General features: G+C 34.2%; 1 protein-coding gene and 1 long non-coding RNA gene across 7 annotated transcripts in view; one reads left to right on the forward strand and one right to left on the reverse strand.

The window, feature by feature from the left end:
* LOC138126175 (basic helix-loop-helix ARNT-like protein 1) overlaps positions 1–14,976 on the reverse strand; it is a 247,641-nt gene that overhangs the window by 194,162 nt on the left and 38,503 nt on the right. The gene's annotated exons all lie outside the window — the stretch shown is intronic.
* On the forward strand, positions 3,555–4,363 carry LOC138126241 (uncharacterized). Of its 3 annotated transcripts, none has more exons than XR_011157708.1 (3): positions 3,555–3,698; positions 3,755–4,073; positions 4,128–4,362. It is a non-coding gene; the product is annotated as an uncharacterized lncRNA (long non-coding RNA). The 3 variants fall into 3 exon arrangements; XR_011157716.1 differs by having other exon boundaries at positions 3,560–3,698; positions 3,739–4,073; positions 4,128–4,363; XR_011157713.1 differs by having other exon boundaries at positions 3,564–3,698; positions 3,760–4,073.

Here is a 14,976-nt window from a genome sequence, read left to right on the forward strand (position 1 = left end):
TATTCCAAAAATCCGACATGAATGAACAAAATTATAGCAGTCGTATGTTCTGTGAGTAGAAAATGACAAAATAATTTCGAGTTTTGAAATTTACCGCCAAAAAAATACCAATCATGATCATAATGAAATGACAATAGAGTATAGATAACAATTTTTTTTAATGACAGAAAATGACGGCTTTCATTTTTTGGGCGGCATGGTACAGTTACAGCCACGGAATTTCGTCAGTTATTTGTGTTGCCTAAGCTCTATTGTCATTATGACTGACATAAAAAAAAATGTGACAGAAACTGTCACACACAATAAAAATCAAAATGCCACCAGTAACGTTTTTGACATCCATGTCAAAAATTCCAATGTGGGGTTAGAAATATAAAACATGTTTTACAGCTAATGTCAGTTGAATGACAACGACTGACGAAATTCCGTGGCCGTGACTGTATTATTGCAGCCAAAAAATTTCGTCCACCCTTTTCCTGTCACTTCACAAAAATTGGGTGTAGTTTAACCTTTATTGTCATTACGATTGACGTTTGCAAATTAAAATTTGAAATTTATTACTGTCACCCATAAGAACATTTGACATGTCAACATGTGAACTGAGGTTATTCGTTCCTAAAGGCTGCTTTACAGCATACGTGAGTGGAAATGGCAGTTGTGGACGAAATGTTTTGTCCGCCATTGTACAGTTGCGGAATTAAAATTTCGGGCAGTATTGTCATTTTCATACTGTAAACTCTAAAACAACCTTTACGTTAATATAACCTCATTTTTTACTTTTGTCATGTTTTTGTCATGTTGATTTATATTTACATTAAAAAATTGTGATTTGAGGCATAATAACGAGTAGGCAGCAGGTGAAAGCGATGATTTCATTACACCCATGCAATTAACTCAAGACCCAAAATTCAAAAACTGACTGCGTGACCGATACAGAAAAGTTTAATTTTTGAATGTCAGTCATGATGATGGGAAAAGGTGGTTTACAGAGATTTTGTTGAAATGACAGAAATTTTGATTCCGCGACTGTACATGATCCAGCAGGTTTGTTAAATTTTCTTGTAAAAATTGTCAATAATGTTCACCACTTAATCTTGGAGGAAACTCAAATGGTCCAATCTACAAAATAGTTTGACTTGTAATAAGAAAACGCCGAGGGAAAGGTGGCATGCTTACTAGATAATCACCGAGGATGCCAGGCCCAGAGATTAATACTGAAACAATGTTGAAAACTGCGAGTAAAAACTTCGTGCGGATTTTCTGTAGTACATACATGAAAATTATGAGTGTTGAAAGTTCCTTGTTGCACTTTGGTGTAATGATAAGCGTGCATACGATTATCCCGTAAAATTCTTTTTGGCCTCCTGTGATGGAAACTTTGCAAACACGCACTGTTCGCGTCTCATGAAACTTTGTCTTTACAGCAACTGTGCGACGGTGAATCTTTCCCACATACTATGCGGCAAAGTAAATAATCCTTGTTTTTAACCTTTAAAAAACGTAGAAGAAATACACAATTTTAACTTAATGAAGCTGAGTTTCAGGAAAACAATATGTATACATTTTGAATTCAATTAGTTTCGAAAATAAAATCTAAAAGAAATGTATGGCCCCTACAACTACGTTATGGTACCGACATCTGGCTGGCCCAGAATATGGTTGGTAACGCTGAAGTCACTATATGTCATCAATAAAGCCGGCTATGATTTACATTTCATTACTTGTGCTGTCACTTCATACTGTCATTGCGTTGTAAAATAATTATTGTAAAATGTAAAACCACTCATTGTAAATAAAAATGCCCAGTTGTTTCATTACTAGCTGTAAAAATACAAATGAGAAGGGATTTACCTTATACAGAATCCCGAAAATTCCTGAGCGTCGTGGCAAGTGGTTAGAAGTGTTAGAATTAATAAGACCACATAAGAAACTTACAGAAACAAATAACAACTATTAAGGCAAGTACTTGTTATGGTAGTGTCTCTATGAACAAAAAGAATTGCTTTATTTACATACACCATAGTTGTAGGGGCCATAATAATAGTATGTTATACGCCAAGGTAGAGAAGACATTTTTTTAAGCCGAGGGAATAAAGAAGCGAGGCTTAAAATTGTCTTCTCTAGCGTGGTGTATATATTATTTTTTTCACTACTAGATCCGTTAAAACCCTTTCTAATAATAATTATTAATTAAATTTGTTTGTCCGATGCGACGATCCGAGTTCTCATTTTTCAACGGCTGCTATGAAAATTGAAAATCGTCTGTCTACGTTAACCAATAAAATCAAAGAAAATCTTTCGTTGCTAGGTGACGGCTGTTCATTATTGACCTTGGTTAATAATGAAAATTATTATTAAGCTTGGGAGAGAAATTCTACTTCTGGGGTCGGTTCGAGAGTCCATAATGACGCCTTCTGAGACTAGTAGTGAAAAAATTATATTTTTTTAAATGCACATATATGCAACCAACTATACACTGCTGGTTACTTTTAAATGTCATGTTCGAGCCACGATGTCGGTACCATAACGTATATGCCGTTCACGATTGTTTTAAACACGCAGGAGGCCACAATATTTTTTTGTTAGATTGGCGTCAGGTCCTGTCATATGACGTTTCGTTATTAAATATTCGTCTTGTTGTCAATTCCCTAATTGAATCAGTGTAATTCAATTATAACCTAAAATAGATTTATTATGCCAAATCACAATATTGCCAACTAAAATGTCAGATTTTCATAGACAGTCCGAATTTGAAATAATCGTGAACGGATAATAGTTGTAGGGGCCATAAAGAAATGAAAATAGTAGCGCCATATGTCGGTTCTGCCTTACATTTGACAATTCTTGGTGCGTTCCATTAAAATTCGAAAAGTAGTCATTGTTTTTAACATTTTAAATTAAAAAACGTCGGCCAAAAAGCATTATACATACCTTGTGTGTGAAACATTTTGCAGCGCTTAGTTTATGAAACACTCCGCTGCGCGTCGTGCTTCAAATTAAACTTCGCGCTGCAAAATGTAACTTCCCAGACTCGATTGTAAATAGCTATGAATTCACCATGACCAACTTCATTCATATCCGCTTCGCTTCTATATGGCCCTTTCAATTTTGAATTTTACATGCAATTAAATGTTCCCATTTGATGGACCAAGGTTGGTAGAACTGACTAATTTGTATAATAGGTTGCCTCGTTGCCATTTAAAGCAATAGTCTGAATTTTTTCCCCCCGCAAAAGTTACTCGTGACGTCACAGTGTACTAAACTTTTACAACAGAGTCTGTCGATCATGCATTAGGTGTTCCATCGCTAGAATAAAGCCCAAAAAGCCTCCCAATAAACCCCACGGAGCTTATAAACCTTGGGTTCTATTCGAACACCCAAAATTTCTGGGTTGATTTTACGTCACGAGTTACTTTCCCCCCCGCCCCGCAATTTTCAACGAGGCAACCTATTATACAAATTAGTCAGTTCTACCAACCTTGTGATGGACATCTACTAGCGACATCTCCTCAACAAACAATCAAACTACAACTGAATTTGACATTAACGTCAATTAATTAACGTCAAGGTCAATGGCCTCATTTTTATGTTATTAACTTATTACTGTTATCAGCCCATTAAAAAAAAAAAAACACGAAGACGAAAATGTTGGGTTTAATTTAACTAGATGACAACACTAACAAAACACATTTTTAAAGGTAAGAGCATTATTTATAACTTCAAAACTTTTCAGCTCAGTGGTTTACTGTTCAAGCTTAGTCTTCAAAGAATCCATTTATTCTACAAAAATATTACTAAGGACTGGTTTCGCAGCTGTTTTAATAATAACATTACATACTGCAGCTTTGTGGTCTGCACAGGAAAACGCTGAATTTTGAAGGAGGTGATCATACAGCAAGTCATGCAAATGAGTACATGGTTTCTCATATTGTAGAAATGGTACTTAACAGTTTTTGTACTATATTCGCAATTCTCAATAATGCCTACAAATGAATCACTGGGATACAGCAATTGACTCCGATTTTGAAGGGCTATTAATCTTAACAAAGATCCTAGTATGATGGTGGATAAAAGTGACATAAAAGATCAGTTTGCCAAATTTGTATTGTATATGTATTGTTTTGCAGGGAAGAAGCAGGTTCATTTTCATCTGGGGACTGGGTCAGGATATGAATTCGTACAAACAACAACAGGATTCTAAAATAACCAAAGAAAACATTTTGCATGTTGTATACATATTTTGGATCTGAATTCCTACAAATACGAATGGGACAGCATCTTTAGTGAGTGTCACTTTTTTTGAAGATGATCTGTAATTTTGTTGAGATCTATAATACCATATAATAAACTACCTTCTATAAGAAATTTTATTATTCAAAAAATACTACAAGATCTTTTAAGAGACTTTAGCCATTTGTTTCTCTGATCAGAATCGCTTGGAAATAAGGCTTCAAATTTCCACAAATAAAACACTTTCTGCCCATTTTGTTAAAAAAACAACTAAACAGTCCCGAATTTATTTAAACTTTAGAATGAATAAGTTGTCAACTTGACGGAAGATGGCGACACATGATGCACGTTTCATGACCAACTTCATTAAACTATGTTATGGCCATTCCAATTCCATTAAAATGGGCTTCGTATGAAGTATGTCATGGATAGTGATGAAGTGGTGCCATCTGTTTGTTAGACATTAAGGTAAAAGTGCCGTCAAATTTGAAATTTTGTCAATCAAAAAACTCTGAAAATGCTCATTAAATGCATTATTTGTGGCAATTCTGAAAAACCTTTATTTCAATTTCCCAGCGACAGTGGAGTTAGAGCTAAATCGTTTGAGGTTCTTCGGGAAATTTGTGGTACTAGAAAAGAAATTCGTTAACATAGTTTAATGAAGTTGGTCATGTGATGGAGATGAATTGGCGATATCTAGTGAAATTTAGAATAACCACACATTTAAAAAGTTAAATATCAGGTTATGTTATGTGCCATTTCATTGTCAAGAACTGTCAGTTTATACTTTTATGACACTATGGCAGGAACATGAAAAATTAGTTAGCGTCTTAGAACCTCGAATTCTGTAATTCTTGCATCGTTTTACTTCGAAATGTACAAGTTCCACGACGAAATTCCCATTCGGAGCGGTTTTGCTGTGATCTTTCATACTTGCTTGTGTAAAAACCTATTTAGAGGAAAGTTGGCGTCTTAAAACCTCGATTTCTGTAATTCTTGCATCGTTTTACTCCGGAATGTTCAAGTTCCACGACGAAATTCCGATTCGGCGTTAGTTTGCTGTGATTAGTCTATGGCTGTGATCCTTCACACTTGCGTGCGTAAAAACGCATTTAGAGGAAAGTTAGCGTCTTAGAACCTCGAATTCTGTAATGCTTGCATCGTTTTACTCCGAAATTATCAAGTTCCACGACGAAAACGTATAACCTGACAGTTTTTGACAATGAAATAGCATATAACATAACCTGATATTTAACTTTTTAAATGTGTGGTTATTCTAAATTTCACTAGATATCGCCACTTCATCTCCATCATCATAGACAAAATAAGAACATATAGAACGCAAACTCCCTATACATTTTTTGGGCACAAAGCGTATACCGCCATCTCTTATCCTGGCGAGGGTGCAAAATCACAGCCTACTGGATGAGTTTACCTTTCCTTTGATTTTTTTTATCATCACAAATTTTCACAACAAATTAAAACGCCAGCAATACTTTCGATATTTTATTTTCAACCGTTTTTGATACAGTTGTGCTTCATTTTTATAAATATTATTCCTAAATGTTACCGTTCTCGTATCTGACCACTTAAAATTAAATTTTACCCCTTAATGTAAATGTGGTTAAATGAATTATTTTACCAGTAATTTCATCTTCAATTTTATTTTTAAGCGAAACGAAAAATTAACATTAGGTACTTTTGTTTGAATTACCGTTAAAATTTTGCTTTTAATATTATCGGCCGAAATTATGTTACTGAATATAATTTTGAAAATATTATGAATCTTATTAACATTTTTTACAAACTCTAAAAAACTCACACTTGCCACTTTCTGCTAAATTTTAGTATACATCCAAAAATCCTTCCAATGTCTCGAAGTATTATTTTTCTTTCAATTTGTTGATTGTTTTCTATATAAATTTTATTGATTCTCTCAACAACAAATTGAGCAATCTTAGCAGCGGTACTACATTATTTGTGAACGTGACACAGCCTCATTTTGAATTACAAGATAGTGACATAAAGACTGACACTGCTTTGACTCATTTTTAGATAATTGAGATTACTTTGATTTTAAAATTTTGACTTTAAAACATTTGCGCCCTCTTGCGGTGTGGTGAGGGTGCGCTAAACGATTTTCCAAAAATTTATTAAGGACTTTTCATTCTATAGTATTTTATTTTCTCTATGTCCATCATCGACTTGTCATTTGGTTTAATTTTTTTCGACATTTGGGATGGCCATAACATAGTTTAATGAAGTTGGTCATGGTTTTAGAAAATAAAATCTAAAAGAAGAAATGACAAGGTTGGTAGAACTGACTATTTTGTATAATAGGTTGCCTCGTTGAAAATTGGGGGGAGGGAGGGAAAGTAACTCGTGACGTAAAATTAACCCAGAAATTTTGAGTGTTCGAATAGAACTCAAGGTTTATAAACTCCGTGGAGTGTATTGGGTGGCTTTTTGGGCTTTATTCTAGCGAGGGAACACCTAAAGCATATCTACAGACTCTGCCTTAAAATTTTAGTACATTGTGACGTCACGAGTAACTTTTGCGGGGGGAAAAAATTCAAACTATTGCTTTAAATGGCAACGAGGCAACCTACTATACAAATTAGTCAGTTCTACCAACCTTGAGAAATGAGAATAGCAGCGCCATCTGTCGGTTCTACCTTACATTTGACAATTCTTGGGTGCGTTCCATTAAAATTCGAAAAGTAGTAATTGTTTTTAACATTTTAAATTAGAAAAAGTCGGCCAAAAAGCATTATACATAGCTTGTGTGTGAAACATTTTGCAGCGCTTAGTTTATGAAACACTCCGCTGAAACTTCGCGCTGCAAAATGTAACTTCCCACACTCGATTGTAAATAGCTATTGTAGTGTTTTTTGAAAGACCCATTGTGTTGGCCACATTTTTAATGCTTCTCGTCTCTCGTTCCATCTTCATTAAAAGTTCATATTCAGTATTAGTACGAACCGTGCGATCGACACCACCAACATCTTTCCTGTTCGGTACTACAGAACCGCTGTTTCTTACCTTGTTAATTAGTCTTAAAATAACGTTTGAACTAAGATGCCGGCAATTTGGAAAACATTCCCGATACAGCCTTTGTGCTGCTTTAGCGTTTCTTCCACTTTCACCGTTAGTCAAGTCAATGAAGGCTTTTACTTCTTAATCCTCAGAAAATCAGATTTTGATGATTTTTTTTTAAATGTGTGTATTTATATATTATTTGAAATCAGAAACATTTTGTTTGGGGCACGTAAATATTTATATTGTTTAAACAATAATTTGCTATTTATGGAAAAAATTCCGTTTTCCACGATATTTATTTCAAAGATTTTTTTTATATGGAAACTGAAGTTTAAAGAGTAGTTGTTAAGTTAAAATTTCTAGTAAAAAAACAATTTTTACAACAAAAAACAGAATAAAAATGCAACATAAAACCAAATTCAGAGAACATTTTTTACCCATTCGTGTCTTTCTGAATAGCTTAAACAATGACATAGTTGAATCAAACAGTGTAGTTGTTTTTAAAAATAAATTACAAAAATATCCTCTGGAAATTCATAGCCATAATTAAGTAGTGCTTATAGGCGGCCCGGCCGCGACTCGAACGGAGCAAACAGTGAAATACATCTGTTGGAAATCCTACACTAAAGCTTGCTAAGTTAATTTCTGGGAATAAAACAGGCTAATGCCTCTATTCCTCCAATTAATAATAAAAATAATAATAATAATTGTTCCTCCAATTAATAATATGTAATTTCAGCAACGGGAATAGTACCGCAATCTCCTTTTAAAAATTTAAAAATTTTGGACTTAGAGAACACATTGGTGGTTGAAATGCAAAAAGGTATATTATTATACTCATGTCACATCGTGAGGAAATTCCTTAACATTGACACAGAACATAAAACACAAAAAAGTCAAAATGTGGAGGCGAGACGCCGGTAATTATGTTGATAAGCACTGCACTATTACTTGATAGTATTATCCGTAATAGTGTATGTGTTACGGACAAAGACGATAATTCGGCCAATAACGTTATTGGCCGGTCAATGACGATAATGGCCAGTCAAGTTGGACATTAACCATAATGACCGGCCAGTAACGTTAATGTCCATGTAATTTGGGCAATGTTAATAATTCATTCATAACATAAAATAATACCAGCGCGCTACATAAAAAAATTTGCAATTCGAAGTACCATGGATCACTCTCATGCCACAACAAAAATGAATAATTTTGAGTACTCTCAATATTATTTGAAAAATTTGTATTTTTCACTTTGTTCTAATTAGCTATTTATGCACCAAGGGCGTTACAACGATGATTATGCCCGGAGAACGGGGCTAAAGCCCTCGAGCTGGATATCGTTCGATGGGCGTAATCATTCGGTGACGCCGTGGTGCATACCAGATTTTATTTTTCACTATACGTGTTCTTTAAAAAATTTCATTACGCCCGCTTATTCTTATTACACTCTGTTATTATTCCCCGGTTGTTATGGACATGTTTACGTATTTCGTATCCTAGGAGTTGTCATGCAATTATAGTAAAGTGAAAAATAAAAAAAAAAATAGGTTTTTTTATTTACTTACGTTACCAAGTAAAATTTGATAAGTGTGAATAATATTTTTTCACATAGTACCTACTTCAACACATTTGATAAATAAAAATACTAAAAGAAAACAATATATGTATTGTCTAGTTTCAATAATAATCATGTAACCTACGAGTATATCAGCATTACCCAGCCGTTTTTGACCATTATCATTAATGACCGGGCAATGCTGTTAGCGTTAGAATAAAAATGACATTTTTAATAACATTGCCCACTCACCACGGGCCATAACGTTAATGTCCGGTCATTATCAATAATCGCCAGGAAAAATGGACATTCACGTCATTGTCCGGCCATTATCGTCAATGTCCATTTATCGTCTTTGTCCGTAACATATGTACTCCGTGCCGCCGCACAGTGTAAGATTTTGCCAATCTAGTGGGACAAAAGTCAATAAAACAACATTAATGAAATTTTCTTATAACTTTTTAAAAATTAAGCTGATATGCTGTAAGAACCAATGCCAAAAGATTTCTAAGCAGGGCAGCTCGGTTCTCGAAAAATCGCCTTCCCAGAACGGGTTACTTCAGTTCATTTGAAGAGTGTTCTCGCGCGACAACGGCCGTTTTTCCATTTATAAAATAATTAATCACGTGTTGTGTATAACTTCTTTACACTATCATGGAGCCCTTACAGCAAGGTATGTACTGTGTATTTTTCAAGTAAAATATTTGTTAAAACCTTGCATAATAATACATACAAAAGTGATGTCTTAAAAAATATGACAAAAGTTTTGTATATATTTGTACGTTGTGATTTAATTTTTTTAATGATGCCCGATTCATATAGACCTTAATTTTTAAAAAACTGAATGCAACTAAGTGCGTTTGTGCAAGATATGTATTTTTTTGCAGATGGCGTCATGATAGTTACAAAAAGAGAATTATACATAGTGTTAAAAATGGACGATACTGAACCCCAATCATCTTGTTTCAAACCCGAAAAAGTACTTATTCAATATCTTCAAACCAAATTCAAGCTAGATCAGTGTTCATCTCAGATGTTGGAAGAACTTAACAGGCTGATTCATTCATTTATTACTGGACTCAATCAAAGATGGAAAAAGTGTCATCGTAATAAGAATGTGTTTTTAAAAAAATATAAAGAGTGGTTGAATACTACTATTACAATAAATAATCTTGATTTACCCACTAAAAGCTGTGGTAGAAGTGACAAAAAAATTGGACGACCATAAAAAAAATTCAGTTCAAGTGGACTTAAATCTAAACGCAGAAAGGTCCGATCACTACTTATGGAACGATCACTAAGTGAGTTGACGCACGCTACACATCTTAAATTAAGACAAAGTGGCAAAAGAGATGCCGCAGGTATGCTCAAGCAACTGACTGAAAGTCCAAAACGAGCAACTAAAATAAAAAAATCCTTTCAACAGACAAGACAACAAACACCTGAATATTCTCCTGAAGAAGCGCTCGCTTTGATAACTGCTGCCAAATTGAGTTGTCGAAAATACCAGATAATGAGAAAATCTGCTTTACAAAAAGGCTTGAAAATTTATCCATCTTACGAAAGAATCAAAGACGCAAAACAAAATTGCTATCCATCCAAAGATGATTGTATATTCACTGAATCATTAGGCGAAGTGAAATTGCAATCAATTGTCGATTTAACAATAAAACGTCTTTGTATTGTACAAAAAGAGGTATTAAAAAGCATTGGAAATGAGGCGTTAAAAAATTTAACAATTATTTTTAAATGGGGAGTCGATGGCAGTGGTGGACAATGTAGATATAAGCAAAAATGGAATGAAGATGAATTAGATGACGGAAATATGTTGACAACTTCAATGGTACCATTGCAATTATATGGATTTTATGGAGACAAAAAAACTATAATATGGCAAAATCCGCGCCCTTCATCCACTTCATATTGTCGGCCCATTAGATTTAGGTTCACTAAGGAGACTGACAACTCAATATTAGAAGAATTTGCCAATATCAGAAATCAAATAGAGTCTCTTGTGGCAACTTTAGTGGACCTTGGAAGTCAAGTTCTTCAAATTAGTCAAAGATTTGAGGAAACTATGGTTGATGGTAAAGTCTGCAATGTTTTAGCTTCCAATAAAGCGACGCAAAAATGCTATATCTGCAATGCCACATCCAAGGAAATGAACAACTTGGAACTAATACGTCAACGTAAAAGTAATGCCGCTACATTTGCTTGGGGTTTATCTACTCTACATGCCCAAATACGATTGATGGAATGTATATTGCATATCGCGTGCAGGTTAGATGTAAAGAAATGGCAATGTCGAAAACCTGAAGAAAAACAGAGTGTCACAAATAGAAAGAAATGTATAATTGACAAATTTCGATCTGAAACAGGATTGCTATTAGACACCCCAAAACAAGGAGGAGGCAACACGATTAATGGAAATAGTGATAGAAGATTTTTTAAGGATGCTGCTGTAGCTTCCAGCATAACAGGTGTCGATCAAAATCTGATTGAGCGTTTTTATATAATTCTGCGAACTCTATCATGTGGATACGAAATAAATATTCCTGCTTTTAAAGATTATTGCGACGAAACACCTAATTTATTTGTTGCTCTATACAGTTGGTATCCAATGCCCGTCACTCTACATAAGATACTGATGCATGGTCCAGAAGTTATAGAACATTTTTTGCTTCCAATTGGGCAATGTCTGAACAGGCGCAAGAATCTCGACACAAAGAATTTAAGAAATTTCGATTGGAACACGCCAGAAAGATATCAAGGGTCAAAACAAATGAAGATATCTTACATAATCTTTTAATAAGTTCGGACTCACTGATTATGTCATTGAAAATAGAAGAAAATTCTAGACCACCAACTATTAATCCTTCTGTTTTAAAACTCATAAAGGCACCGAATATTCAAATAAGTGAAGAACAGATACACGAAAGTGACAGTGATTCATTTTGTGATGACTCTGACGGTTCCAGTAGTGGTAACAGTATGTAATATCTCAAATAAAATGTTTGTTAAGTATTATCGGGTTTTTCTAAGCATTTTTATTAAATTTTGATCACACTTATCCGTTTTCCATAGATCTTATAATTTTGTCCCACTAGATTGGCAAAATCTTACACTGTGCGCCGGGTGGAGGTGGGATACAAAAATTTAATTGGAGGAATAGAGGCATTAGCCTGTTTTATTCCCAGAAATTAACTTAGCAAGCTTTAGTTTAGGATTTCCAACAGATGTATTTCACTGTTTGCTCCGTTAGAGTCGCGGCCGGGCCGCCTATAAGCACTACTTAATTGTAATTATGGCTATGAATTTCCAGAGGATATTTTTGTAATTTATTTTTAAAAACAACTACACTGTTTGATTCAACTATGTCATGTTTAAGCTATTCAGAAAGACACGAATGGGTAAAAAATGTTCTCTGAATTTGGTTTTATGTTGCATTTTTATTCTGTTTTTTGTTGTAAAAATTTTAACTTAACAACTACTCTTTAAACTTCAGTTTCCATATAAAAAAAAATCTTTGAAATAAATATCCTGGAAAACGGATTTTTTTCCATAAATAGCAAATTATTGTTTAAACAATATAAATATTTACGTGCCCCAAACAAAATGTTTCTGATTTCAAATAATATATAAATACACACATTTAAAAAAAAAAATCATCAAAATCGGAGCTGTTTCTGAGGATTAAGAAGTTTCGGCGATTTTTCGGCTTTATTGACTCGACTACGTATATTATTAGCATTTCGGTATATTCTTCAGAACTGAACATGTTTGTATTTTGTCAAAAAAATGTAAATGCTCTAACTTAATGTCACCGTGAATTAGCGTGGCAGCCGCGATTGCACAATGGACCAAATCAAGGCGATCTTTATTTAACAGGCCCTGACACTGACCAGAGGCAGTGTGCTATGGGATGGCCTACCACAGTTTGGCAACATTGCTTCACTAACATTTAGTGAAAAAATTCGAAATCCACCAAACCTGTCATTCGGTGCGATTCTGATTTTCGTCTAATTCAAGATTGCTAGGTAACAACATTGCTATCTCTGCAATGTTGTAGCAATGTCGATAACGATTTTATGATTTTCGCCTATTCTACCCACAAAATTTGAGCAATGATTGTTATTGCCGCGGTCTATCATGAACATCGTTATTTAACAAGCGTCGCGCATGCGTAGTTTGCTTAGCTAGTGGACATTGCTCAAGTCAAACGTCAAACCCGGGTCAATTAATTTAAAAATGTATTCTTGCCGTTCTTCTGCTAACGTTAAAAAAAGAAACAAGAAGACTAATTTCCAGCAAATGGAAATTATGGTCCAAACATTGGAAAAGGAGCATATTTTAATAATTTTTAATTTATTTTAATTTCTTATCAATTTATATTCTAATCTCAATCTGGCCTTGAAAGCACAACAGAACTTCGTAACAGCAAAAAGGTACATATTATTCAATTATTTGACCTATTACACTTACTGATTCTCAGCATTTTCCACGTTATTTTGAAAATGCATAAGAAAATTTGCTGCAACCAAGTCCATCTTTCAAATTAGCAAGATGATTTGTCGCACGTTTTAATTGACCAATCGCGTGTAGATATAAAATTACCTTAAAAAATTATATTACATAGTAACTATCGAAACAAATTTGATTGTTGCAAAGACATAATAATTGAATATTATGTCATAATAAATTATTTCCTGACAATTACAAGTCATTAAAAACGCTTAATGTTTACTTCTTCAGAATATTTTGATATGCTTGTCTTATATGGACAGTGTGATGAGAGCGCCACAGTTGCTGCTCAGGAGTACGCAGTTCGTTTTCCCAATAGGGAACATCCTAGCAGAAATACTATAACCTGAAAAATACTATAACCTAAAAACGTCCGTCATTGCACAAACAACGCGGATACCCAACAATGCATTTATGTATCATTTGAAATGCATCTATAGTTACAAGTAAAGCAGGAAAACTAATTTATAGGTAACTTAACATCAACAACAGGATTGGTCAGTTCAAATTGCTTCTTTCCTAATCACTATTTAAGATAGATTTTTTTGAACATTTTTCCTATTATTCCTAGAAGATGATGTATTACACTTACTGATTTTGAACATTTTCCACGTTATTTTGAAAATGCATAAGAAAATTTGCTGCAACTAAGTCCATCTTTCAAATTAGCAAGATGATTTGTCACACGCTCATATAACAATCTTCATAACCATGATTATTAGAAAAATGATTTTAATTTGGCAAATTAAAATAGCATTTTTTGGAAACTCTTTATAGTATAACCAGAAAATGTTTACATAACCATTTCTGGTATTGCTAAGGGATAGCCATGTTGAATTAGAATCGCACCGAATGTACGTATTTGCATCTGTCAAGTATCAGTGATCTAATTTTACGATAGTTCAAAAATGCGTTTATCGCATTGTAATATATGGTTTAAAACCACATTGGGGACAGAAAAATAACGGTACCCATTACTGATAATAATATTTTTAGAATCTGCGTCTCTAATAGGTCTATTAGTAGTCCAATCAATAGGGAGTTTTACCTTGCAAAAGGTACAGAAAAGTTTATACTTGGCAGGTATCTTCTATCAGGCATATTATTAATATTGTTGAGTTTGCGACCTTGGGGGGGTTGCCGCTCGCCCCGCCATACTGGAGAATAGGGGTGCAAAATCACATTTTTACGATTATTTCATTATCCGTGTGAGATACCTCTATCTAAGTTATTATAGAAAGTGTAGAGCATGCAATTCTCTACATTTTTTGTTGTTTTTTGTACTTTATATTCTTTTCCACACCACCACAGAGGTAGAGCAATAGGGTGCGTTTTTTTTGACGTGGTGTCCCCAGTGGGCATTGTCCACGATGCAGTAGAAGTTTACTGTTTTACTCTTTTTGATCTCTTTGTAACGTAGACGGACCCGAATGATCTGGATCGAACAGTATAGATGAGCTGAATTCATCAGTTTATGAATTCGGGAATTTCTCTTGAAAAGTTTCCTCTTGTTCCTCAGGGTCATCATCATCATCATCAAGATCATCTGGCGTTTGCCAAAATAGAAATTCATTGATTTCAGGTTTTTGTTCGTCTTGATCTTCAGATTCTGGAACGTCTGTGAT

The sequence above is a fragment of the Tenebrio molitor genome, chromosome 1 (assembly GCF_963966145.1).
Source record: "Tenebrio molitor chromosome 1, icTenMoli1.1, whole genome shotgun sequence".
Classification (NCBI taxonomy): domain Eukaryota; kingdom Metazoa; phylum Arthropoda; class Insecta; order Coleoptera; family Tenebrionidae; genus Tenebrio; species Tenebrio molitor.